We start from the raw sequence: 26,509 nt of genomic DNA on the forward strand, positions 1-26,509 counted from the left end.
GAGTCGGAGGCAGAGGGAAAGTCGGTTTTCGTGTAACGGAGCCCCGGCGTACAGCCGGCAAAATATTCGCGGTGTCATTTGTATTCCGATTATTTGTGCGGCGAGCGTGTAATCGATTTGTCATAATGACACGCACTTAAATTATCTACACGGATAGTAGTTATTTAAGTGTAAAGGGATTTATGGTTGGTACAACGCGTCGGTGGCGATACACACGGACCGGCTTTCGAGCAGGCACACGCTCGTAAATCAAAAAGGCTAGAAGTTTGTTGCACGGGGAAACGACCTTTTCGCTAATACGACCGATTAATTTGTATTAAAGCAGACATTTAGATCCGACCGAAAAGAAGACAATGGCCCCGCGGTATCGTGCAACGAATTCATATCTTATCTTGGCAGGGCTTTAATCGCCGTTAGGGTGACGTAAGATCTTTGAAAATTGGAGCAACTCAAGATTCGAGAAAGAAATATATCCGACGTGTCGCGACTCCGAAACGCGTCTCTCTAGATATCAAGGTCGGCCGCGCGGTGCCGACGTTTTAGAACAATGCAGAATGCAGTTTAATTCGGTTTTCTTGGTCTCAGAACCGGCTCGACGTGTTTTCTTCTGGGGGGACTAAGGGATCCCTCATACCGAGCATGACGCGAGTCCCCTATCTCTCAAGCCAGAGAGCCCCTTCGACGAAATGATCTTAACGAATCGTTAAATAAACGTGTTCGCCAGAAAGTTAGCGATGCTCGAATACGACCGCGATTTCTTTCCTTCGAGACGAAGGACAATCTCGTTCGCTATGAGGACAGCTTAAAGTGCAATCGCCCACTGAGATACTGGCTCGGAAATTACACGCACGTGCCTACGCACATGCACGCGATCTTATCGGCTTACACACTCACGAAAGAATCCACTTTTGCGTGCACGTATGCATACGACACGCGCATGTTTATGCATGTTGCACGTGCTGCGAGTGCAGCGAGTGCACCGTGTGTCTTCGAGACGAAACTTCTTTTGGATCTCTAAAAAGCATTGATGCCTTTTTTCCATATCCGGCGCATACAGTATCGGAATATGGTTTTTATCGAAATGTAGGTGTTTTCATGCACCTTACATTATTTGCAATACGTTACTCATCCCGAAGATAGAATTTCTGGGGCAGTGAGTTGCCGGTGACAATCGAGGCTATCTTGGCGGTAATTGATTAATTGAACGGGCTTCAGTCGTTCGCAGATTTAACCGAGTCATGCAATTACCTGAAAGGAGGATTTCCTGTTTAGGCCACGGAATCAAGTGGGTGTTCGTAGATACGGTCTATTCACGCTGGCATCGCCACGAATTATGCATTCTCCGCCCAAGATCTCTATCGAACGACTTTGAAGTTTCAAGATCATGCGTGATCGTTCGCTCCATAGCGCGGCAGGGAAACACGTATTTGCCCTGCAGTTTAAACACGCCCGACGCGATATTGAAAATGATCGCCGGTGGGAAATTATTTCTGATACGCTTTGCTTGATATTATTTACGCACGCTGCTCAAATAACTTCATTATCGATCCATTTTTTTCACGCGTAGTATCGTATGCATTCGCGTGCTCGTTTGTAACTGAATTTCATTTCGAACGAGACAATAATCGCTCGCGCTTATGTAATCTCGTTCTCTTGGTCAGGATGTCATACGTTCAGATTTCTTTTTTTTTTTATTGCTGGTAATTTCGATAGCTTACAGTCACGTGCGGCCACGGAGCATGTTATCTTTCTTCACAAATTTCTGTTTGTAAATTCCGTTCTCGCTCGATGTAAATTATCAATGGATAGGTCAATTGCTCAGTCAACACGGTGCAAGTAAGCACTTGCTATAGCTTAAAAGAGGGTGAGATGGTTCTTGGGATCAAGTAATATATAATAGGTGGCCGATCTAACCCGGTACGCCGTATTGTAAGACTATGTAAATCATGTTAAGGAGCACCTTGCCTGGAAGGAATCCCATATATTATTCCACTCCTAATATGGCCGTACGTGCGTGCATCCCTGATGGTTCCCGTTCCTCTAGATGACACGATATCAGCGTGCCTCTTGCCTCCCCGGGACGCTTATTTCCGGTTTACGTCCGTCGTATACAGCTGTTCCATTCTCCACCGAGGCGTCTTTTAATTTACTACAATTTTATTCTTTTCTATCCCTAAATATTCAACAATTAAATTCATTATAAAAGTAGTATTTAATTTCCACTAAAGAATTCCTCAATTATTTTAACCACCATTTCAAGATACAATTTCTCCAGATTTTCCACCAATTACTTGATTAATTTTTATATAGATAAACTTGATTAGAGATTTCCACTTCGTCTTGATGGAATCTTAGAAAAGAGCTTGAGAACCGCTGCACAGATCTTCGAAGCGTGAACCTCCAGGAAAGGGTTAAAGGAAGGGCGTGTAACTCTCCGTTATCTCGCCGTGCTTCCGTCGGGGGTTGAACGCGCGTAGTGTGGGGGTGGTTTCTCAGCAGCGCAACGGGGGGAGGACGGCAATGGCAAAAGGGACTCGAGGGCCAGTGCTCTGAAGTTGAAAGAGGTCCGCAACATTTTCATGATTTTCCCAGGCTAATTGTTATGCATGGCGCACATCCCGACCGTTTAGCCTTTAAACTCCGCGCGACCTCCGTCTTTCTTCTTCGCGTTCTCCTTTTCTCTCACGCCCCATCTCCTGTTGGATTCTCCCACCTCACGAGCATTTCCTTTCTCTCGTATAAAATGCCGTCGGGAGAACAACCCCCCTCGCAGTTTTCCAGCTACGTCACTGAACCTCACGTTTCTCTCTTCGTACGCCCTAGCACTCGCACGACTCTCTTCTTTTTTCTTTATTTCTCCTCGCAGCACCGTGATAAGAACGCGCACGTGCTTCCGCACCCTCGCAAAGGTTGCCTTCTGGGAGAAACCGATACTGGCTGGGTCACGGGCCAACTGTCTTGTACGAGTTGGAAGACCCACTGAGATTCACAGACTTTGGGGTTGGCTGGAAATTAGCGCGATTTTGTTGAATAAATTAATTTACATATATTATCTGTGACACAGATTTGAAAATTCGAAAATTTGAAGATTTGAAAATTTGGAGATTTAAGAATTTGAAAATTTGAAAATTTGAAATTTCAAAATTTGAAAATTTGAAAATTTGAAAATTTGAAATTTAAAATTTGAAATGCTAAGTAGACAATAACCCACATCTAAGGAGGAAGAGTAAAACCTGTAAACAGATTGGCCATTAGTCATAAGCGTTATTTGCTTATAAAGTCCAGGCGGCAATATGAACCATGTTTCCCTTAAACTATTGATGTAGTCTCTCGTGTGGGGTTTGACGATCTTTTCTGCGTCAACTGCACGCTGTCCATCACGCAACGTTTCTATCATGTTCGATGCACTTTGCAAAGACACAAGAAATAATCAAAGTGGTGTCGGTGCATCGTGTGGCTTCACAGATGATGGGTTAATTTTCTAATCTCATAATTGCTCGTCTAATATAATTTTTAAGAGTAAACGATTTCAATAGTTGTAGCTAATAAGATAAGGAAATCCAGATAATGCTTTAAATAATTGAAATAGTAAAAGGTCTTGCAATTGCTGTTCTTCAATCAACAATTCTATAGTTAGATAGTACAGCACTCGATTTATTATTTTTAGTACAGACGTCAGCATTATAGTTTCCCTGCTGGGTATAAAACAGAGCAAGCCTTTCATTTCCTTTGTACGATTGTGTGTAGCGAATGCTAAGTTTAGCGTGTACTAGCTGGCTTGCCTTCAATAGTAAATGACACTCGGATGCGGTAGTTTACCGCGGTGTAACGATGACGATTTGTGACGTTGGCGTGATACTTACGAGAACAATGAGGTTGACGTATTGTCTGTTGTCTTTGCATAGAAGCGCATTGCACTGGCATTCAGTTGCAATAAAAAAGTAGAATCCCAGTATAAATTTCATATTCTCTTTGTGCATACTTCGAACGCGAAAGTACTGATGTAAGATCTATATCATTTGCATGTTCTGCAACTCCTCACAGTCTCTTGCAACTTCCGTATTACTGCATTAAGCAGAAACAAGAATATCTACTTTTTATGCAGATTTACTTTAAGCGCTCATAACGATTCTGCTTCTTCTTAACCAGTTTAATTACTAGTTTGAAGTTCTCTATCGAATTTGAAATGCGGAAAGGGGCAATACGATAACAATTCGTTTTATGCATTTTGTCCATTGTTAGTAACGTTCTTATTTACGAACTCGAGGGTAGTTTATTTTCAACCCCGTTGTTTCCCGATTTACCTGACTGGCATTGATTGTTATCTGCGTTGAAAGTCCCTCAAATATAACATGAAATACAGATAAAGCCACCACGTTTACCCTATTTCGAATCGTGCCCCCATTCGCGCGTGTTTGCGGCATGATGCATTGTACGGCACGATGCCAAACGACAATTCGTGACGGAGGTGTGACAGTAAGAAGGGTGCCGTGGGTTCTACCGCCGTCGTCACGACGCCTGGCGTCCTACCACCGACGCAAAGACCTTGTACAAGGGGGAAAACAGCCTTGGGGAAGGGTTAAGCGTGTCCGGTCGGGAAATAACTTTCTTACCTACTTACGCCTTCATCTCCTGAGGGCAACTAACTGCGAAACGTCTCGAAACTCTTTGCTTCCTATCGCATTGTGACGTCGAGGAAGCCGCTGCTGTCTCCTTCTCGAGAGGACGGGGATTCTTGTTTCGCGTTCGGCAGACCGCGACCCCTGGCTAAACTTCCAAGCGTCTTCGACCTCGAAATTGCACCGTACACCGCGTCTCGACTCTTCTCGCGTGAAATTTTAATATTATTTCTTTTCGACCGACGTACCTTCTGTCTTTATCGCTGCATTAAGATTCAATTAACGCCCAATTACACTTTCCCGCAGCGCGGCAATCTCGTCGAGATAACCAATATTAATTCTCCAGCGTGAACAAGGTAATTACGAATGTATCGCGACTGGATTCGCGATAGCGGTACCGGTATTAAGGCATAGAACGCGCGATCAAATGCGCAGTAATTTTCTTAAGTGGTGATTCTGGGGGGAGAATTTTTCTCCGAGAGATCCCAATATTCGTTTTTGCAACCTGTTTTACGCTCTCAAATGACTGGTTATGAAACGCTATACAGGAAGTGTGAGATAGCTTAATCAAAATCTGACTCTCGGACTTTAGATTTTCTCACGGTGATATGAAGATGATAGAACTGGTAACAATGTCAAATACCTTTCACTTAAATCTAAAATACTTCTTAAAACTTAGACTTTATTTATCAAGTCTATCTTTATTACTAAAGTCGACATTCCTTCATATTCAAAATTATAGAACATAATAAGAAGATAGGAGAGAGTATCACCTACTCAAAGACGATCACCTTTCCTTGAGGAAAACCCCCACCAACCCTGAAAGTCGCGGACATACGCGCTACATCGATAACCAGCAGTTTTCTCTGGGTTGCTGAAGTCGCGATCGAAGGATATAGGGTGGCGTATGTAGGGTTCACGAGCGAGTGGCAGGCTCGGTGGCTCGCGGGACACGCAATCTTGCCGGTGTATTGGCCATTGTTTATTCGTACTTGCATGCGCACTTACGTGAATGCAAACGGACGCTCGCGTAACGAACCGTATTTTCTAGCGTGCAGCGGCCGGCCAACATCTGACGGCGTAAAGCACGCACGCGGCCGCCACAACGGGGTGGAAAAAGTAGCAGTGACTGGTGTTAAGCCCGATAACGGTGTTTAAACGAAGCCCATTCGTATCGGTGGTCTTTGCTTTGACGCGTGCGTCGTGTTGTTACGCGTTGATACATGATTAATCGTGTGCCAGCCTTTCATGAACTCGTTCGTATCATGGTAATGACGATCCTTCGTATCAAAGCTATTCTGACAACTTGATCATCGTCCTCGGCATTGAAAGACAGTTAACGTCATTTTACCTTATGCTACTCTATGCTTAGTAATATCGGTCTCTTTTTACTTAGCGAGCATTCCCCTCGTTTACTCATGAATCTTCCATAAACTAGGATAGGTGCTGTACAGGATATTCGATAATGGATGTAAAAAAATTGAAGAAGTGATTCTACATGGTAAAATAAGACGAAAATGAAGAATGGGGAAATCGCGTTTGAGGCCTCATTTGTGAGTTATAAGTTACTACAGGGTAAGTGAAATGTGTCTGACGTAACCTATTCTACTGGTTGATTCTACTGACACCACTACGCCTGACCTAGCTAATGTACTCCGGCAGTAGAATCAGTCCCAAGTCAGGCACCCTGCACGCGACATTTACACGATATTTTCCACAACTAATAGCATGAAAATAAACTCTCCAACACAATTTCTTCATTCTTCATTTTCGTCTTATTATGCCATAGAGAATCACCTCTCAAAATTATTGACACTTGTCAAGTACTCTATATTTCCTAAACATGACAATACCAAAATGGGATATCAAAAGCATATATTCTCTAGCCATAAATACCTCAATGACTTCGAGCCTATAACAGAGAGACATACATATATATTTCAGCTACTGTGCTCGGCTGTTCCTCCTTTTTTAATCTAAACCGAAGAGGCTCGTTTTATCCAGAACACGCGGTAGCAATTTGCGAGCATCCTCGTCCCTCCGAAGCATATATCGGTAGACTTGGTTGGCCTAAGGAACGCGTATCTGAACCGTGCACACATATTTCCTGGTAATCCGTGGCATTGCGTGTTTCGATAACGCGGCCAGCCCAGTCGGCCACGGTATTTTATGCTCCCGCGCGCGGCTTCCCCCTCGACGGGCAGAGCTCTTCCTTTCAGCGCGATATCTTCGGATTTGCACTTAGGTGAAGGTGACCGCCCACATGCGGTGCAGAGACTTTACCTCAGCATTGGCGATCGGTGACGCGATACACTCGTTTTACTGTTATTACGTACGCTCTTGGGCTGGCCAGCTCGTATCCTCGCGACTTTACAGGTCCGATAAAATCTTCGAGGAATGACGAGTGGCACAATTAGCGATATAACTACCGTACGTGCGAATACCACTCCGCGAATTGCTGGTGGAAAGGAAAACGAACTTGGTCTGCGACGTATTCTTACGCGTCTAGTGTTTGGAACCGTGTAAGCAAAACGGTGTAGCCTGCGATCGATGATAAAGGATACGATTGTTATCTCGCGAAGGGTTGGGGACGCCTGTCGAATTGAAATTTTGTTTGAAACGTGATTCTCCAGGCATAAAAGCATCGCGCACAGCCGCGTTTTAAGACGAGAACACCCGCGGGGGAATGTAGAATTTAGATCAAAGGAATCACACTTTTAATGATGTAACGCGATCGTTCCGTGATTCTTTACGCGCTATAAATGAACAAAAATAATATATAATCACCGCGGGTGGCGTCGTTTTATCGCGGCGCACGTGTGCGCGCGCGAGCACAAGCGTCACATATTTAATCTGCAACACGGCATTCTACATACCTGTGCACCAATAATGATGAATTCCGCGCGTTGTTGCCCGTTCCGCTGACTGCAATACGCAACGTAACGTCCATATAACATTAACCTTTGACGCGCTGCGTTACGATCAATTAATTGCGCCTTTTAAAATTCTGATTATTATCGATGATTTTGGCGCCGCGGAATATTCATCTCCTGCATATCAAAATTGCGTGAGAATTCGTGTTTTACCGACCCCGGCTGCCCGCAATCGGGCAATTTTTGATAATTTACTGGCGTTATTTTGCGCGCTTTATATTACCAATGGGGCTGATCTGCGAGCGTTAATAATCGGGGGAATTAAAATCGCTGGAATCATCGAATAACAAAGAGAAGGAAGAGCGAGATAAAATATCGGTCGATTAGCACCGTGCACGCAGTTTCGCCCTCTAAACCATATTCTAATTCCAGTGCTGTGCGAATGGTCGTATCGATCGTGTACTCGACGCGCTTGATATCGTAAACCCGTATCAGTGGGCTTGGTTTATCTGTTGCTCAGCTTTACACCGATCTGTAGTGGTCGTTGAATCGGACTTGGGTTTCCTCGAAGGCGAATGGGAACGTTGCTTCACTTATTTTCCATCCACTATAATTATACCATCAACCTAACACTTACCATGAATTTCCCTTGCCATTTCAGTGATCATATCTCTACAGTTCCCTAAAAGTTTCTCCTCCCTTCAAAATTCCCACACCAGGAAGGAAATATTCAGAGTTGTGCATCGACTCATTGATTCACTTTATCAGTCTTCCTAACCGTGATATTTCCCACGGTCAATCATCTAGGAATTTCGCTGGCAAAACAATGTACGTTACCCTGGATTTTTGTCGTTCTCATCGATTCCCCATGCAGCGGAATTGGAATACAAAACGCAGGGCGATAGCTCGCGAACTGGTATCGGAAAGCGAGCGACTGGCCACGGAGGACTAAATCGTGTACTCGTACACACGTCGTGCAAATGCACACCCTTCCAACCCCTAATGCCAATGACCTGCTCGCTTATAGGCACAAAGTCCTAGCTATATCTGACCGTCTGTACGTTACCTATTCTTAGCACGAGGAACTCTCCATATGCATAGTATATGTACATATACGTATATAAACGTATATGTACTCTTACATACGCGTCTTCGGCGCGGATCTTACATGGGGCCGCGTACACAGGGAACCAATAACGAACGTATTTCGTTCAAGGTGTAGACTGCTGCGCGAGCGCTAAAAGACCGATCTATTTTTGCGTGGAAATTATACCTTCGATCGTTGTATGCAACGCTAATGGTGTCTGAAAGCATCTATCCGGACCTGGAACGGCGGCGCACGAACGGAAGTACCGGTGCTAATTAATTTCCTCGACGTTCAAAATATGCGTCGCAAGGGACGCTTGTTGTGCGTAAGCTTCAAGCGTTCAGAGTTAGCCACGCTGGCCTGAGGATCGGTAGTCCACAAAATGGAACGTTAAGCAATCGAGCGGCAACTGTGCGACCATTATCCGCTGTTACGAGCGCATTTCGCGGTTCATGAAAGAAACTGCGGTGAGTTAAGGAAGCAGCAGGAAGAGAACCGTCAGGGCCATTTGATAAGCAACCATGTTCATTATTGCACATTAGCCCAGTTATCGTCACGCCTTCCCTCGCGCAGTTCTTGTTTCTGCCTCTGTCCCATTATCGTCCCGCTTTATCTAGCGGTATTCTCGCGACGCTAGCACGTGGGCAGAAAAATGAGCCTCGTCTATGCATAGGATCGCGAGAGTCACCTCGAGGGAACGAGATTCTTTCCTGCAATCGCTCCTTGTCCGTCCCATTCGCGGATAAGAACGAGCAGAGGAAACTGGGCCGTGTCAGGAGTTCGTAAACGCGGCAAAAACTACCTTCGAATGCCATTAGAGATCCGCTATCTCCTCAGAGAGAGAGAGAGAAACGTCTAATTTCGCGACGCGGAAGCTCGCGGGGAATGTGGTACAATGTTGTTGGCGCTGAGGCAAAAAATAGGCTCGTTGAGAGGATAATGGAGGCATATACACGCGCGAGCGAGGCGGAACTAGATTCTTCCGACACTCAATAAGGTACACACGCTCGGCTGCCAAAAAGGGTGCGAGCAGAAGCCCGTGGGAGGGCCGTGAACACGTAGCGCGAGGTTTAATGAAAACAATCCTAGTTTATAATCCACAATAAGTCTGCCGACACGAGCCAGCCCCCCCACCGCCGCCCAAATTCTCTCACCTCGATCCAACTGGTAGCGAGAGGTCGGGACACCGTCGAGAAGCCAGCTCGTCGTCTCGTGCCTCGTAGAATGTCGCAAGAGGAGGGAATTGGCGGCTATGTTCCATGGGAAGACGAGGGAGGCTTTAACGCGAGCGAGGGAAAGGGTTGAGGAACGAAGGGACGGAGTATAAGGTGGAAGACGAGAGAGGGGGTGGGCAGGAGCGGAAGAAGGAGCGGGGTGGATACGAAGAGGACGACTGTCACGCGAAATGAGGTGCACAGTGGTGAAGAGACGAGACGAGGGGTGAGCTAAGGGTAGCGGAGAAGTGAGAGACGGCGTGCCCCCCTTCTCGGGGGCTATTAGCAGTTTAGCTTCTACAAAAGCCTTCTAATTGTACACGAAATTTGCTCAGTCTACCGTCGCTGCCGCTCGACAATATACCTTTCTCGCTATGATGAGAGAAAGAGTGTGTATACGTGTCTCCCTGGCGCACAAGCTGAGGGGAGTAACTGGAGGATGGCTATAGCTGTGGAAGGCGGAATAGAGTCGGTTCATTCCTCCGGCGTTTGTTAATTTGCCACGCGAGCGCATTACGAGCCGTTGGCCGTTCTTCTTGCAAACAGGAATGAGAAAAGTCAAAGTTGTTTCCTGCCCCCGATGGATATAAATACTTACCATTCGACCGGTTTACCGCGAAGACGGTAAACTGAGTGTCTGGCGGCCATTAGAAGCAGAAGAGTACAGCATTGAGCAGAACCTAAACTTCGCGAAGATCTTCGATGTGTAGTCAGTCACGCCTCTGCATCGAAATTCTATTTAAACGCAGAAGACGCAGCGCTGCAATAAGGCCACATGGAAATGGTCGAAATTTAACGCTGTTCTCTTTCTTTTCTTTTTCTAACGAAGAATCACGATTCCATACCCGGTCATTACCATTAGCAGAGGATCGAGAATCCGTGGAGAATAGTGGTAGCTGGTGAAAGAAAAGGCGGACTCGGGATTCAGATTTTTCATTAAGGAGACGTCGACTCAGCTATCCGGTCGCCCTCTCGGATATAGGGGGTGTGGACGAGAGAGCCAAGCAGGCGATAGCAAGAAGGGGACGACGGATGGCAGAGGACGGCTGCAGACTCGCGGTATAATATGGTGGATTAATACGCGCAAAATCTGCCACCTAAAAGTTATTAATGACTGCCACACCGGTAGCTCGCCGCGCGACGCGTCAAAGATTTTATAAAGGAGGGGTTCCACCCTCCTTTCTTCGTGCCACCCACCACCGTGACGCGTCCATTCCTCAAGGGCGTTGGAAGAAAAGATCCCGGAAAGCCGAAGTTGTCAGCTGCTTTCTGGGCTTACAATTTTTTCCCTGTATACCTGCGGATATATTGCGAATGTCATTTATACGGGAATGTCCCGCGATCGATCGCGTATCGGGGTGACGAAAATACGTGGTCACTTCATTATTAATTTTGTCGATAATACTGGAAGCTTATTAGTAACGCTATCTACTTTCATGTATCTTTAATGGGAACAGGATTCAGGGCTTGATTCTAAATAGTAGATGCTTTTAAATTATTTGTTCCAGGTATGTTGTGTTAAGTGAAAATGTAGTAAATACACGAGTGTACCTATTAATTTTGTATTACTTTATTAATCCACTTTGATCGCAGAAGACCAACACATAATTCATGAAGTTTAAGCTATGTTACAATCTAAATTCTCTGAAATTCTTTGAGTGCTTATCCTTCCCAGTTATGAACTGTGCATTTAAGGTTCGACTAATATTTCACAAGTATTCTGTCCATTAAATTGCAAACCACTTTTAATATTCCATATCATGATATGCGGATATAACTGAAACATACACTTCTGAATCGTTTAACAGCACAATTAGCGTATTTTCGCCCAATTTCAGCAACCAAATATGTATCATGACCTCGTCACTGGGGTTGAACGCAGCTCGCGTAAAAATATCCGAGCAAATCCGCGCGGCTCACGAAAATATCCGAAAACCACCCCGGTCCTATTTTCCCATAAGACGATCGAACGAGTTCGGGGATGGTAGAGGCAAAAAAAGGGCGAACGGCGTAACAGAAACGATACCGGACGAGGAGTCGCAGCAGCGAAGTAGGATTTGCAAGGGGTTGCCAAAAGGGGTCGAAACAGGGGGTGCAGATTTGAACAAGAGCTCGGTTGCTATGCAAATTGGAAAGATAATAATCGATTGTCGGAGGATGGTTGCGTTGATGGGCTCGCGGATGAGCACAGCACACCTCCCCACCTGGAAAACACGCTGATCTCCCTCTCACCTACCACTCCCCCACCCCCACCCCGCCTCTTTTCGCCACCCCTTCCGTCCTCGTATCGCCCATCCCGATCTCCCTCAAGGGAAATTATATAGTCTGCCCTCGACGTGCCCCCGGTCCCATAGACCGTCAAATACCTTACCTGTCCCGTCTGCATTCATCCCCTTTCGTGTCTCGTCCCTATATCGGCACTCGGAGAACTCGACTGGACGCCACGAATTTTTCGGACACCTTCATATCCCGCGCTCGTAACCGACCACGAGGAATGGCGCGATCGAAACGCGACAGACTCGATTTTTCACGCGATATCGAAAGCATTATCGACGGCGGTCGGCGGAACCACTCCGGGACGACCGTTTGAGATTGCGCGAGGACCTCTTCGCTCGAGGGTGGTGTTTGAACACAGAGGACGTCGGAGGAAATTTATTCTTGCGCCGCTCGGGGAACGGGAGCCCGATGACTAATGGTGTTTGTATATTTTTTAAATTCATCGGCGTAATGAATGCCCGTGTAATCGAATCGGAAGAATCGGGGCTCGGCGGAGCAGAGCGTCTGCTAATTGAAGAAAGCCCCCATGGTACATCAATCATCCGCAGTGAAAGGTCGCGTCTTGCCATCCCTTCTGCGTGTCGAAAATAAGAACGTTACCGTTGACCCCGTTTTGCCTGCTTGCCCTTTGTCCGCTGGAGATTGTCTAAAGTTAAGACCTCCTCAGGTTTTCGTTTCTTCTGTCGCGTCGGTGACAGTCGAGCGAATTCGCAAGAAGAAGGTGGCTCTGATGAATTTCTCTCCTAAAGGGCGAGAACGTTGGTGAGAAGGGGCAGAGAGCAGCCATGACACAACTCCGCGTTAAGTGGTTAATTTTCGATCCTCGACGGCAGGGGAAGAAGGGGATCGGGCTAAAAATCCTTAACGAAACATCTCGGGGCATAAATTAAGCTTCGAGCGGCGCGCGAGGCGCGCTGGAGCGGGTAAGTGCGAACGAAAGAGGCGAGAGAGGAGGAGGCTTGAAAAAGTAGATGCCAAACGAGCGACGAAGGTCAGGAAAAGAGAACACACGTTGGTACAAACGAAAGCGAAATGCGGGGGCATCGTGAGAAGAGGGCAGTAGTGAGAGAACAAGGGAAAGGGGAGGGCAGGGAGCAACAAAGGGAACGAGAGAAGGAGAAGAGGGTGAGGAAGAATGAGAGTTTCGTGTTTGCGCATATTCCTCGCAATATTCTCTGTTTATCTCTATTGCCCCTTGTTTATCCAGTGTCCGTCCGTCCGTCCTTCTATTTTCGTTTTTCCTTTTTCCTCCAGCCTGGGTCTTTGCGTGGCCAGGCTGTCGCTGGCGTGGGCCTTCCGTCCTTCTCCTCTATACAGTCAGGTACGACGCTCGACCTATTTGTCTGTCTCCTTCCTTGCTCGTGCTACCTTCTATATATTCCAAGCGGTGTTTACGTTCGAGATAAAGCGAGGAACAAACAGCAGGCGTCGGGCTCTCATGGTCACTGTACAGTCTGTCATAGCAGTGTCTAATGTGGTCGAGAAATCGAGGAAACCATCGGTCGAGCAACGTTCCGCTTCTTCGCGCCATGCTCATCCTGTTTTCGCGACTGCTGCATGACTGCTGGGAAGAATTATTCTAGGATCGTGGCTGGCTGTTTGCCTAGCGGGAATTCTTAATTGCCTGCCGATATCTCTGAATCTACAACGGAAAAAGAGGAAAACGATGTATGCGTATAAGGTGTCATGGCTTTAGCTACCGAGTTGTGACTCGTTGGGAAAGAATGCGTGCAAGGCGCGCTTTGATTTATTATACCTGTGGAAATCAGGTTCCAACGGTTTTTCTACTGATTACGTTTTTCATCGGTGAATGCTCTGGATGCAATTTAAAACTCTTGAGAGAAACATTTTTCAAGAGTAACGTCCACTTTTTTTCAAATTTTCAAATTTTTAAATTTTCAAATTTTCAAATTTTTAAATTTTCGAATTTTCAAATTTTCAAATTTTCAAATTTTTCAAATTTTCAAATTTTTTAAATTTTCAAATTTTCAAGTTTACAAATTTGTCTAAAGATTAATACTGGCGTATAATAGTACCTACACTTCGATAGCTCTCTATATGGATCACACTAATTACGGCACGCCATGTAATGTTTTGAATAATAGTCGCGATCGACGTTTGCCAATAACCTGGACCGAGGCCGTCGTTAACGATTCGTCAGTATTTTCCATCCGCTTCGGGACTCGGTTTTACAGAGATCGCATGGAGTATTCGCCTCGTGGGTGTAATGGAAAAACACTGGGATATGCGCGAGTACGAATCAGTATATATTATACTGAAACAAATATTTTGTACGCGGAACGACGGTGGCCGATTCGACGCATTTGTACGTGATCCGCCTTGTTATTCTCTATACGTTCTCTGGGATCCATCGACGAGCGAGAGACAGACGGACGGAGGCCGAGAGAGGAGAAAACGACAAAGAGAAACGACAGAGACCGCGACGCGCGGTGCGCGGCGCGGAGAGTGTAGGGTCTTTGGATACGGGAGGAAATCTAAAAAGAGAAAGAAACGGCCGGTACAACGCGCACGTTACAACGATTGTTTCTCTCTGCCTGGGGAGGTGGACGGGATACGATAAAATCGATCCTCCCGATCGGGCTATCGATCTCGTAAACAACCGTCGAGTCTCTCCCTGGCTCGTATCGCGAAGAAAAGCCGCCAATGAAGCCCTGCAGCGTGTTGATCCAATGCATTTACAATAACGACGTTGTTTATCTGTCCGTACGACAAACGACTGGTTGTTCTAACCTCGCCACCACCCGGACGTGCCCCATCCCTGTTCCTGTTCTCGCTCCCCAGGCTCTACTTGTCCTCCACCCCTTTCCACCCCTCTCTTCCTCCTCCTTCACCGTATCAACGTCGACCTCCTCCACTTCACCCCATTCATCTCCGTCTCTATCGCTACTCCGTTCGTTTCCACGTATATACAGTCGTTATACATTAAACGCAAGCGGCAACCTATAGTTGTTCCAAACGGACCGCTTCGAGGCGTCAGCGTTCTGCTTGTGTACCGCTTTAGAGAGAAGTCGCTCTACTTATTCGACGAGGGATAGTAATTGAAAGATTTTTGTAGAGTCATTTGTCTTAGCATGGGTTGTATATTAGGGTTGAAAAAAATTGGTCAGAATTGTAGATTGTTTCTTAAAGAATCCTTAATTAACATGAAGTATCTATTGTGGTTGCTGATAGTTTTAGTATTTGGAGAAGCTGGCCAGAAATGAGGGAAAAGCGGGACGCTGCTTCTGTGACGGTGGCTTCCTCGGCGCAATAGAGTCGCAGGGGATCAGGGAAATGCAGAAGGTTACTAAGAGAGCTCGGGAACTTGTAGCCAACACATAGAAGTTTCGCAAACATACACGGACGCTCGTCCATAGACATTCCACGCCGGCGAGCTTCTCTCATACTCTGGGGCAAGTATCGTCTGGCTAATGTAAAAAACATGGGTGCACACAACGTGTTGTGTGTTGCTTACACTGCGACTCTCCTTATTCCCGTAGGGTTAAAGCCAGGGGGTCGGGCTGTAGGAGGCTGCCGGGGTCGGGGGAGGGGCTGAATGATACCATGGGGTTAGCATTGTTTTGTGCGACGCGACCACTCAGACTCCTCGTCAAAAGGGCTGCTAATGTCGGTGCACGTCTACTGACGTCAATAACGTATGAGGTCAAATTGAAAAATTATCACACCAAAGCGAGGACCGTTGAGGACCGTTGTTTAGAGAGAGGGTGGCCGCGGGTTCAGAGCAGTTGCACGCTGCCCAGACAGCCTAATTCCAAGCGACACCGTTAAACCGTACCGCAAATATCTTGACAAGTTCCAGGCGTTCGATATCCGATCGACACGTTCGATCCGTGAATGCTGACAGAGAGCAAGGACGCCATTATTCAACTCAAATATCTTTAGGCTCGGTCGTTCGCCTGGGTTCCGTCGATATCTGTTTGTAAATTCACGCGGAACGTATTTGAGCTGCTGTGTGCACTTTGGCATTGTCTGCGAGGTCCTGTGACATAGCTCGGTGCCTGCAACATTAATTCCTCGTGCTGCCCTGTCCAACGAAACTCGCTTGCTTAGAGAACAATTTTACTCAATCTCTATCCAACTCGAAATTCTGTATCCATAAGAGATTATAATTACGATCGTGCTTTTCGCCCAGAGTACACCTATCTATTCAAAGTTTGCCCACTTTATGTAGCGTAATTGCAGCATAAGAAGCCATCAGAAAATTGTAGCAAACGAATTAGGTAGTCGATTCACGATCGCCTAGAGGTACGACCAAACAGCGGCTGCCGAGCGTGTAGTCGTGCACGATGCGTCGGAGAAAAGCTACTTTACGAGGGTGGCAGGTCTGATCGTCGGGTTCTCCTACCCGCTTTCTTGCCCGGCGAATAATTAGAGCCGATAAGTCACAGCGCAACACCCTGTACCGCGGGGATGAGGCACGACGGGGCGAGAGACGAGGGGGCCGGATTCGGGGGAGGGCGGTTCTGGGCGAAGTTGAAAGTTAGAATCGCGGAGGGGTGAAAGGGGGTTGGAAATCGCGTGCCGATGCCCCATTACACGGACAGACTTAGCTTCACCCATAGTCGCGGTTCCTACTTTCGACTTGCCGGCTTGCAAGGGTGAAAACCACCCTGCACTCGTTTCACCCTCTCCCCCTGCCACCTTTTACACTGCCACTCTCTGGTATCCTTCGTTCGTCCGATACGCCGGGAACAGCGTTGTTACTATTTAGGGTAATTTTGCTTCCCGATAAGCCTTATGTAAGCTCTATTTCGATGGTGATCGGCATCGAGTGACTTGTCTGTTCATCACTTGATAATTCTCCTAATTTCTGTGTGGACAGATTCAAGTATAGACTGTGTGGATAAAAGTGTTATATGTACTCAACACCTTGATTAGAACAGAATAATTTTATTTGGGATTGATAGATTTTCCAACGACATAATGAAGATTCAAATCTAGTTTGGTTTGAAATAAAAGTACATTCTTGCTCCAATTACTTTTACAAATTCCAAGATGAAAAATGCAGGCCTGTGCAGTGTCAGAAAGCATTCGTCATTCTATTTCAAGGCATTTACTTCTAACAAGGAATATTCAGCATTAAAATGGCACTAAAAAATTACAATACAGTTTTACTTCCACTGAAGTTTTTCCTGTCTTCATTGACCTTTATCCCTAATTCGAATTCATAGGCCTTATGAATATTCTTCAGTAGAAAGAAAACCTGTTGATCAGGTATTAGAAATGTCTTGGTTCGCTTCGATTCCACTATACCGGTTACCGTTTTATTTGTCACGTGTCGCTGTCGATCTCCAATTCTGATTCGTCCAACACACGTGCTAACACTGATCCCAAGTGCACGCACATCGATACTAGACGTCGACACACGCGTCGAAAGCGCATTAACTTCCGGAGAATTTTTCGCATGCAATTCTTCCCGCATGCAAACTTTATTTCCACAGATAGCGTTATTAATAACATTAATATCATACGAGGAATATATTTAGGAATGACAATACGAGCCTTGTAACTGACCGCCACGTAAATTGTGACACAGCGTATTTCGTCTGTGACATTATAACCATGTTCTTTCTGTCGATAGTGCAGCTTGTGCTGGATTACAAACGCATGAAACATTTACACGTAATTCTTGGACATTTCCCAATCGATAGTTCGTCCTTCTTATGGGTCTGGTTACACATCACGTTAAAGCTCAGTCAAGCCGCGCGTGGGCACATGGCTAACACCGTTGTCATCGAAATCCCTTGACGTCACGAATTTCTCGCGTTATCGTTTTTGCGAGTGGACAAAGAACCGACCGGTGGAGGCGTTATCGCGGACGTTCAAGATTTTCCTACGAACGCACACCACCATCTCCTCGTCTATCGCTGCCGGCTGGGACAATAGACGAGTGAAAGGAGTTTTTTCACGCGGCTATTTTTAACTTTTTCAGGGGTGGGCTCCAGTTATGAACGCGCGAAGAGAAAGGCTCGCAGCGTTGACCACGTGCCGGACACGGATGAGTTATTTTGATATCGGGGCTTTATACCCCATTAGGTCCGCTTGACGATTATTTTGGAAGCGGGGCAGGACAATACCTTGACAATACTCTGACCGCTGGCTCCGCTTGATCGCTTCTTCCCTTTCTCTGCTAACGTGGGCACGTGTTCTGTCTTCTTTGTTCTTTTAAGTTACGACTCCCCCATTTTTCTATTTTATCAATTAGAAGGGATTTCAAATTTTTGGATTATAATCTAGGGACATGTAGAATATATAATTTTAATTCTGGGCTGATTGGTGAAGCGTCGATGTAAAAGGAAGTAGAATGTTCCTGTAGCTAGTCAGACAGTAACTCAAAATATTTCGCAGCAACGTGCATACTGTCATAAACCGTCCTTTTAGAGGAACATCAACACGGGGTGGCAGTTTTCCGTGAGATGGATGTTCAGACAAATTGAGCTAACAAGGTCCCTTCGGACAGTTTATGTCGAATATGCTTGTAAATTCTAAACTACTGAAAAATAATCGTTGCAGGAACATATTTCTTGATTATAATCGTACATGTAAAAAGGGAAGTCTAACATTCTCTGGTAGAAGAAAGTACAAGGAATGATTCTAAAAGTAACCCGGAAGTTCAGACTGTCAGTGAAGAATTTTAGTGATAATTTCAGTCAAGGATTTCTGTATAATTTATATAGATTTGACTTAATAGAACAGACTGATAGGTATCAGAAATATCTTATATAAAATGAAACTCCTAAATCTGTAACAATATTAGCAAGAAATTTATATTTTATACTTATCTTTATACAGACCCCGCGACCCCGCTCATTTATCATCAAATATTCGCACAGCTATGAAACAGTTGAAGTAACAATGAAAAAATAGCCTCCAGAAATTGATAAATTGCTGTACTCCATTTTTTCAATGAAGTCACACTGACCCTGCAGTATCTATTATATTGTTCAATGCACTTAATATATCACGAAATCTGAAAAAAACTGTACCTCGAAAGCAGTCACATTTATTATAAACACAGAGTTGTAGCGGTTTCATCCAGTCGACCCTTCTCTCGCATCTTGTACCCGTTATTGGCGTCAAGTGTTTTGGCAAGGGTCTCCGGAAGTACCTTGACTTTGATCAACTTGCTTCGGAGTCCTTCTCCGCAGCTCGACAGTTCTTACATAGCTGGTTTAGGGTATTGTTTGCCCGCAGAGCGCCGATGAGAAATGGAAGGCATAGATCCTGCTGCCGCATCTCAAGTAGGCACGTCTCATGCTACCGTGCAGTGACCATTTGTTAAAGTCCACTTTCACCGCCACCTGTCTCCCATCGGTTAGGAAAACAGCTCATAACAGCATCCACTGCGTAGTTGATCGTCGCTTTTTGCTCTGTCCACGGGGGCGCGAACACCGTCGACCGAATAAAATGTCGATGTCGTTGGGTCCAATAGCTGCCACGTAGATAGCCTCGTGTCTTCTGTTTCTATATTTAAAGTAGCAATATAGTAGCCTGTTTAATACGTGTTGACCAATTCTCGTTTGTGGGAATATCACTAGCTGCAACGTGCGTGTACACTCGCGCACGTGTGCGAATAAAATATCGCACGAGTTCGGTGTCGAATAAATTGCAGGCGTATAGGGTGTCTCCGAAGTAAATGGTCCACTTACTTTGAAAAGTAACCTGTTGTCACCAAATAAGTCTGCTTGACATTTTATTGTGGCATTCTTGCCAAATGATCATTTTTACCCTCGAAATCAATTTTCGACCATGTCTTGAGCACCCTGAAGGAAGTATTACTCTTTCGAAATCACATTTATAGAATTTTTTTCCTTGATAATTTCATCCTCTATAAAATCTCAAATTGCGATCGCTACATATGTATATTTTGACTTGGATCTTCTATGAAATGTGCAACTATCGCTGGAACGTTTATATAAACACATTCTTTCACCGATTCGCGAGCGACCTGAAAAGCGCAGAAGCAATTCGTTCTGTAGCGCGATGTTTTCGAGAGCATAGGATTTGATCGCCCTATCCCGGCGTTGTAGCAAAACGGTTTCGGGAAAATTAATACATCCGAGCGAATCGTTCTGGAAAAATTCCTGGCCATGACGCGTGCACGAGTGATGTCGCTTGTCAATTTTCCCCTCACAATTCGATTCCCCGCGAAAGTATCGCATGAAACGGTATCGGAATATCGTTTATGCGTCTCTCTAAATCACGCACTTCGTATTGCGCTGGTTGAGCTCGGTTGCATTCCTATCGCGCTATGCAACGTAACATGAATTCGCCGGCATTCGCGATATAATCACAAATTAATTACTAGGGCTTTATTGAAGTTCGCGATCATTTTTGAAAATTTTGGAAAATTACCGAAGATCAATTCGAAATTGGAATTCTGCAATGCGCGCGCGTCCCGCTTTCCACGTTTTCGCGCTGCTAGCAACGCGATATGTATTTAATATATGCGCGGAATAATTTATTGCAAGTCATAACGAGACAAACAAACGAACCTGTTATTACGTCCAATGAACTGAATGCAATGACACAGTGGAGCCTAAGATCAATAATATAACGGGCATCGACGATTAGGAAAAGTAATTAATTTTTAATTAATCGCGCAATCCTTGGCCGCGTTTATGGTTGTCGATCGTTTAATTAGCCCGAGCTTTGCGGGAATATAATGTAACTAAGCCAGCTGTCCCCGGTTATATTGATATGCAACATATATCTTGGGTTTATGGGGTTATTAAGGACTTCATCCGTGTCTCATGGTAGGATTACTACGTTATTATCCTTTGGTAAGTGGCAGGTTGGTCGGTCGGCTGGTTAGTTGGCCCCTTGCAAGGAAGACCAAACATCGTCCTCCTCCTCTACTCCGTCCCTTGAGCCAGCGGCGAACTAGTAAGACGTTCGCCCCCTCCAAGTCGTCTCGTGGAATGGGACCCAGTTGTGAATTTGACCCTCGTAATTAATTTATAACCGCCGTTCTTGTTGCGAAAGCGGTTGGGTAAGCAGAGAGTGGCTGACCTCCTACGGTACAGTTCTACTCGAGTTTTGGCCAATTACGATACCGCTCGAAACAAACTTATGTTCTCGCTTTCGCGCGTACTTCTCCCACTCTCTCTCTCTCTCTTTCCCCACCGCTCTGTATTCCTTGAATTTTATTCAGAAAATGGTACTTCGAACTTCATCAAGGCTGTTGAGGAATTTACGAGCGATGCCCGAGCGATGACACGAAATTGCATCGTTCGAGCGCCGTAAAATCTCAACTTGGGGCGATACTTCAACCGTTAACACGCAGAAGAAGTACAACTCGGCCGTGGAACAGGCATTACGTGCACGAAAGTCTTTCCGTATCCGCGTACCGTCCGTTTCCGCGAGATTCCTCTAATGCCTCGGCCTTCCACTCGTAGCTCTCTGTACACACGTGCTCCCTCTCTTCCTCCCTCTCTTCCTCCCTCTCTTCCTCCCTCTCTCTGTCTCGCTCTCAGTACTTATTACAGACCTAACACAGATTCGACATGGGCGGGCGAGCTGTTAGAAGCCGGTCGATGAGAGAAGGAGGGCAGGATGGTGGAATCCATAGATCGCGGGGCTAACAATCAGCCGTAAATTATGGTCTCAATATCCATTGTGTACCCTCCTTGCTCTCGAACGAGCCTAACCCCAGAGTCTAAGGCCAAGACTACTCACCCCCTTGAGCAGGCACAACGGTGGAAGCACGGCAGGAGGGTCGGTCGGCTCTCTCACGGCCCAACTGAACCAGGAGATATGTATATTAATGGGGCAATCTTACATAGTTTTGTTTACCTTGCCATTCTCTTAGTACGTATACAATTACTATTCCTAGCCCCCACGGTATGCTTAGCGCAAGGGCTGACTGCCTCCTGCTTTGGCTTCTCTCATCCTACAACTACGCCTCGTCCCCTTCAACTATCAACTACGCGCGTACGCTCTAATTAATCGGCGCCAACTAGCCGCTGTTGCGTATCTAGTATTCTGGAAGTATGAGAAGGTTGTGTAACGCTCTGCTTCTTCGAGGAAGGCTGAAGGGGTTGCTGTCAGTTCAACCCACATGTTTGTAGAACCTAGAGATGATTCTGCTCCCCTGGGTCCCTCTATCTTGAGAATGTTAAATTTATGAGTTTCTGACCCGGGTTGCTGGTGTCCAGATTTCTCTCAATATCTCTGAGATTGTTTTGCAAGCAGACGGTAATGTGGAGGCCTTGAAAAGCCTTTAAGAGACGCTAATTGCAATTTGAAATTTATTAATATAAATTAGAGAGTAAAATTAGTCACAGATCTGAGATTAAAATACTCATCTTCCTAATTACTTTGCGATAATTCCTCCATTCTTCTAGGGTCATCTAGCTCGGGACCTATTCCCCATAGATGCGTGTAAAACCATGTACAGAGCAATATTGACAGAAGGAAGGGTCCCGATAAAAGCAGGATCGGTTCTTGAAGGGTTTAAACGCGGTTCGCCGGAAATCCATTCTAGGCGTCCACTCGCGCGGGCTTTCAGCAAAGAAAATATTGTCCGCGATGCGAGCGATAGCGCGGCGGAACTTTTCACCTTTCCGTCATGCACCCTCACCCCCTTCTTTTTAATTCCGCGCGCGGCTCGAACGGCTTTGTAACGCGGAATGTACATTTCTCTCGTTGAACAACCTCATTTGTGTAATCCCCGAAGCTTCGACAACAAACTGTCTGTGGCACTTGGAGCGGCGCTGAGGGTGTACGGGGGGCGCGAGCACGACATTAACGTACTTTGTACTTCAGCTCTCTCTCTGTGCCAGTCACCACTGCCTCTTCTTCTGCCCTCTGTCCCTCGTTCCTCTTCACCCCCTTCTGGTCTCGTACTCGCTCACTTTACGCTCGCAGTCTCATCGTCCTGGATGAAATTGCGATTGTAATAGCAATTATGTTATTTCTACTATTGCTTCTTTGTACTTCGATTCGCGACGCGGGGACTTGGTGCGAATCAGAGAGAAGCGACGGACAGACGGAAGGAAGAGGACAGGGCTAGGGGGTGGAAGAGAGTTGGTGGAAGGACCGCGAATGGAATTAAACGTTAGCGAGATGGTCGGAGAGCTGTGACGCAATTTAAGTCGTGTGGCCGTTTACTAGAGTGGAATGACGAGTCTTTTAGCTGAATATTGCCAGTCGGGGTTACAACGGACCTCGGTATTGTTGCATTTTTCATTTGCCAATTATTAGCCAGAATACGCGAGTTCGAGCGAAAAGGCTCGAAAATTGGCTGCGCCCGCGAGAGAGACGTGATTCGCCGCTGGTTTGTGGCGGAACGATAAACTTCGTTTCAATCCTCGCGCGAAATTGAAGCGGAACGCACGTAGCGGTGAACTCGTAGCGCCGCTCGAAAGATACACACAGGATTTCAACCGAGCATTATACCCCAACTCCGATCTCCAAGATCGAAAACCACCTAAAATCGAATTGCTATAGGAGCAGGGTCAATTTGCCGGAATCAAAATCGAGAGGCCTGCATTGCGACGGTGAACGGAAGGCAGCGGGTGAGGCCAACACAGGGGTGGTTTACCGAGCCCAGAGCTGGAAGGAGCGTTCCGTCGAGGAGTAAAATGCATCGGGACGTTGGAGCGCGGGAGAGTGTTAGCCGACGGAGTTACCGAAATGTTGTTCTCCGCTCCACAGCCTGAAATTCGTTCGAAGTAATCAATATTATAGCTCGCGAAGATATATGCGAGAGGATGTGGGCAAACAGTGTACACACGTGCATTGTTGCGCGGCAATAGGGGAAGGTGGAGGTTGATGGTGTAAGAAGGGTGTAACAGGACGGAGGAGGGATGGAATGGGGGTGAACGGATAGGAGGTAGAGAGGAAGGGGTGCCAGAGGATGGAGTTAGAGGTGGAACAGAAGGGGTTGAAGGGGGCCGCGAGGTTCATACAGCCAGGGCTTCAGCCCGCGGGGGTGAACTGGGGGAAGGAAAGGGGTGGACAGCCGGACAAACAAAACCCTTGCTGCTTCATTTCTGCCCGTCTGGCCAGACACCGACCCTTTATACGCGCGCGCTTCCGTCCTACGCTCGGCTCGTTCATTCCCTTCCTCCTCGACCAGCTCCCCGGAATCCCTCGATGCTTCGTCGAGTTGTACTTTCTGTACGTTACTTTTCGAGTTCGTTAATTAACGGCACCGTCGCCTCATTGGCGAGCCTCGCGTCCAGCCGAAGGATGCGTCTGAATCGCTTTCGACGTGCCCAGCCACCACCCTAAATCGCGGCCACATTGTCTTCGACCGAGTCGATTCAAGTTTACTCGCAGCCTGGAGTAAATCCTTCGTTGAATGGTCAGAGTATATAGTCGTGGGCAATTTCATTAGACGTTGTTTGGAGTTATTTTCCTCTATAAGTGTACTGTCAGCAGTTTTCTTGTTTTGTTGGGGGTAGATGCGTGGGGCATACTTTCATGGAACTACACCCCCCAAATTATAGTCGCCTTTACATAACTACTGTATTCAAGGTTCAAGAAAATTGTGGGATTCTATAGACTTGTATGACCCCGGGAAATGGGGTCACAGGTGCTCGCCGACTTAAAAAGTCAAAGTAATTTAAAAAAACTGTGTTGGAACTAGTGAACAATTCACGTATGTAAATAAGACATGAGTAATTAGTGTCGTCCTCTGTTTGTTGATCCAAATAAGGTTAGATCTGAAATAGAAAAAGGGTTATCGAGCTATTGCTCAGTTGGTAGTCCACCTTTCTACCACTCGCTTCTGCTATTCCTTCGTGCTAACCGTATCTTGTTTTTCTTCCAGGTCAGTGGTGTATACTTCCCAGGCTTCTGAGACAGAGTGACATGGCTTGTTAATGTGAGTTGAACGATATTTTTGCACGCGACGAACGACTTTCCTCTACCTTAACTGTCTCACGAGACGCGTCGGTTTTCCTCGTATTTTTAGCAATATCTTATATCGAACTTAATCTGCACGATATTATTTCTGGCCAAGGTCCAAAAGCAAACTAGATCCCTGTAGAAACGAAGAGAGAGGGTTGAACGATCGCGTGGGGTCGGTGGCGCGCTTTACTCCCCGTCGTTTTAGGGGATGAACGATGCGAGACATCGATAATCGCATTTGTTGTACGACCGTCGATACGAAACTTTCCGGAATTTCGTACGGCCAAGAAGCGAGGGAAGTTTACGACTCAGGGGGCATTACACGCCGTTACACGACTCCTCTTGCGGATTCCCTCTAATTCTCTCTTTCTATTCGCGCTGCGAAATCTCTCCGATGCGACGTTCCCTCGATCCCCCTTATCGACGACAAAATATCCCGATCGACGGAATTGAAAAGGTTTCTCCCTCGGCAGGCGTAATCTCGCGAAATCTGTGTTTTTCGCGGGCTCCCGTGGGCTCCCGCGGGGACCGGGTTAATTGCGGAAAGCGAGAGGCTAGGAAACCGAAAGCGCGCGTAACAGCGTGGTTTATTTCCGCTCGCGTTGCTTTTTTACCCTTCGCCCACCTCCCCGCCCCGAAAGAACACTCGGCGCCAAAGTGGGTAGCTAATAACATAAATGAGGAACACAGCGCGCGTTACTTCTCCCCTCGTTTCTTTCTCTCGTTTTTTCTCCGCCGGGCCAGCCGCTACGTATAAAGTGGCGAATATGGGGTGTGAAATGCACGTCGGTTTTCACGGGGTTGTCGAGCGGCGGTAATAGCGGGGACACAGAGGCGAAACGCGGCGTAGGTCCTGGAACGGGCGTCGAGTTGCTGGAGTCAACTTGGCCGCTCATTGGCTACTTGCCGGCGACCGCCGCTCGCGAAACATTAGTATTCTCTGCTAATTAAAATGTAACTGAAATTGTAATGGTCTGCGTGTGCCGACGATACCGCGGGAAATGGGGGTGGTCGAGGAGAGGGAGTGAGAGCCCCGCCGGGTAACAGGGCGTTACACCGTGCATACAGTATAACGAACGATGTGTGCTTTTTCATGCTCGGCTTGCGAACTGAATAGAGGAAAACGTCGGCCAGTTCTGTAAAAAAGACCGCATCACGCCGCGATTGTTCCTATTACTTTTGCCCGCCCGTATTATGAATATTGTGGCGATAGCCGTGAACCTGCGTAGAGAATGAGATAGGGTTGAGCACGAACGCAAATTAGACGAAACTCCCATGGACATTGCGATTTAACAACACTCCCTTTTCTGCGATGTACTCTGTTGAAGTTACTTGTGTTACTCGCGTATTATAATCTCTTGGAGAAGCTGCTGAATACAGGAATACTGACGCAGAATCACGCGTAGATTCACTCTTCTTTAATTCAAGTTCTATTATAGGTAAATTTGATTATAAGATTAAGAAGTAGTTTGACTTACCTATTTACCGTGTGAAAGGTAGAACTTGTCTAATTTGTAGGTGTGCTACTTGGTTCGTACAAACAAGGGAGGATCGTTGAAG

At 46.4% G+C, this 26,509-nt stretch overlaps 1 protein-coding gene across 13 annotated transcripts in view; it reads left to right on the forward strand.

Annotated features, from left to right (window-relative positions):
• Positions 1-26,509, forward strand: part of Foxp (forkhead box transcription factor P) — a 196,597-nt gene that overhangs the window by 32,150 nt on the left and 137,938 nt on the right. For 2 of the 13 annotated variants that reach the window (XM_076385828.1, XM_076385827.1), the window contains exon 2: positions 24,870-24,923. The exons of the other annotated variants lie outside the window; for them this stretch is intronic. The gene's annotated coding sequence lies outside the window, so the exon portion shown is untranslated. The remainder of the gene's footprint in view (positions 1-24,869; positions 24,924-26,509) is intronic. 13 annotated transcript variants of the gene reach the window in all.

The sequence above is a fragment of the Calliopsis andreniformis genome, chromosome 9 (genome assembly GCF_051401765.1).
Source record: "Calliopsis andreniformis isolate RMS-2024a chromosome 9, iyCalAndr_principal, whole genome shotgun sequence".
NCBI classification, from domain to species: domain Eukaryota; kingdom Metazoa; phylum Arthropoda; class Insecta; order Hymenoptera; family Andrenidae; genus Calliopsis; species Calliopsis andreniformis.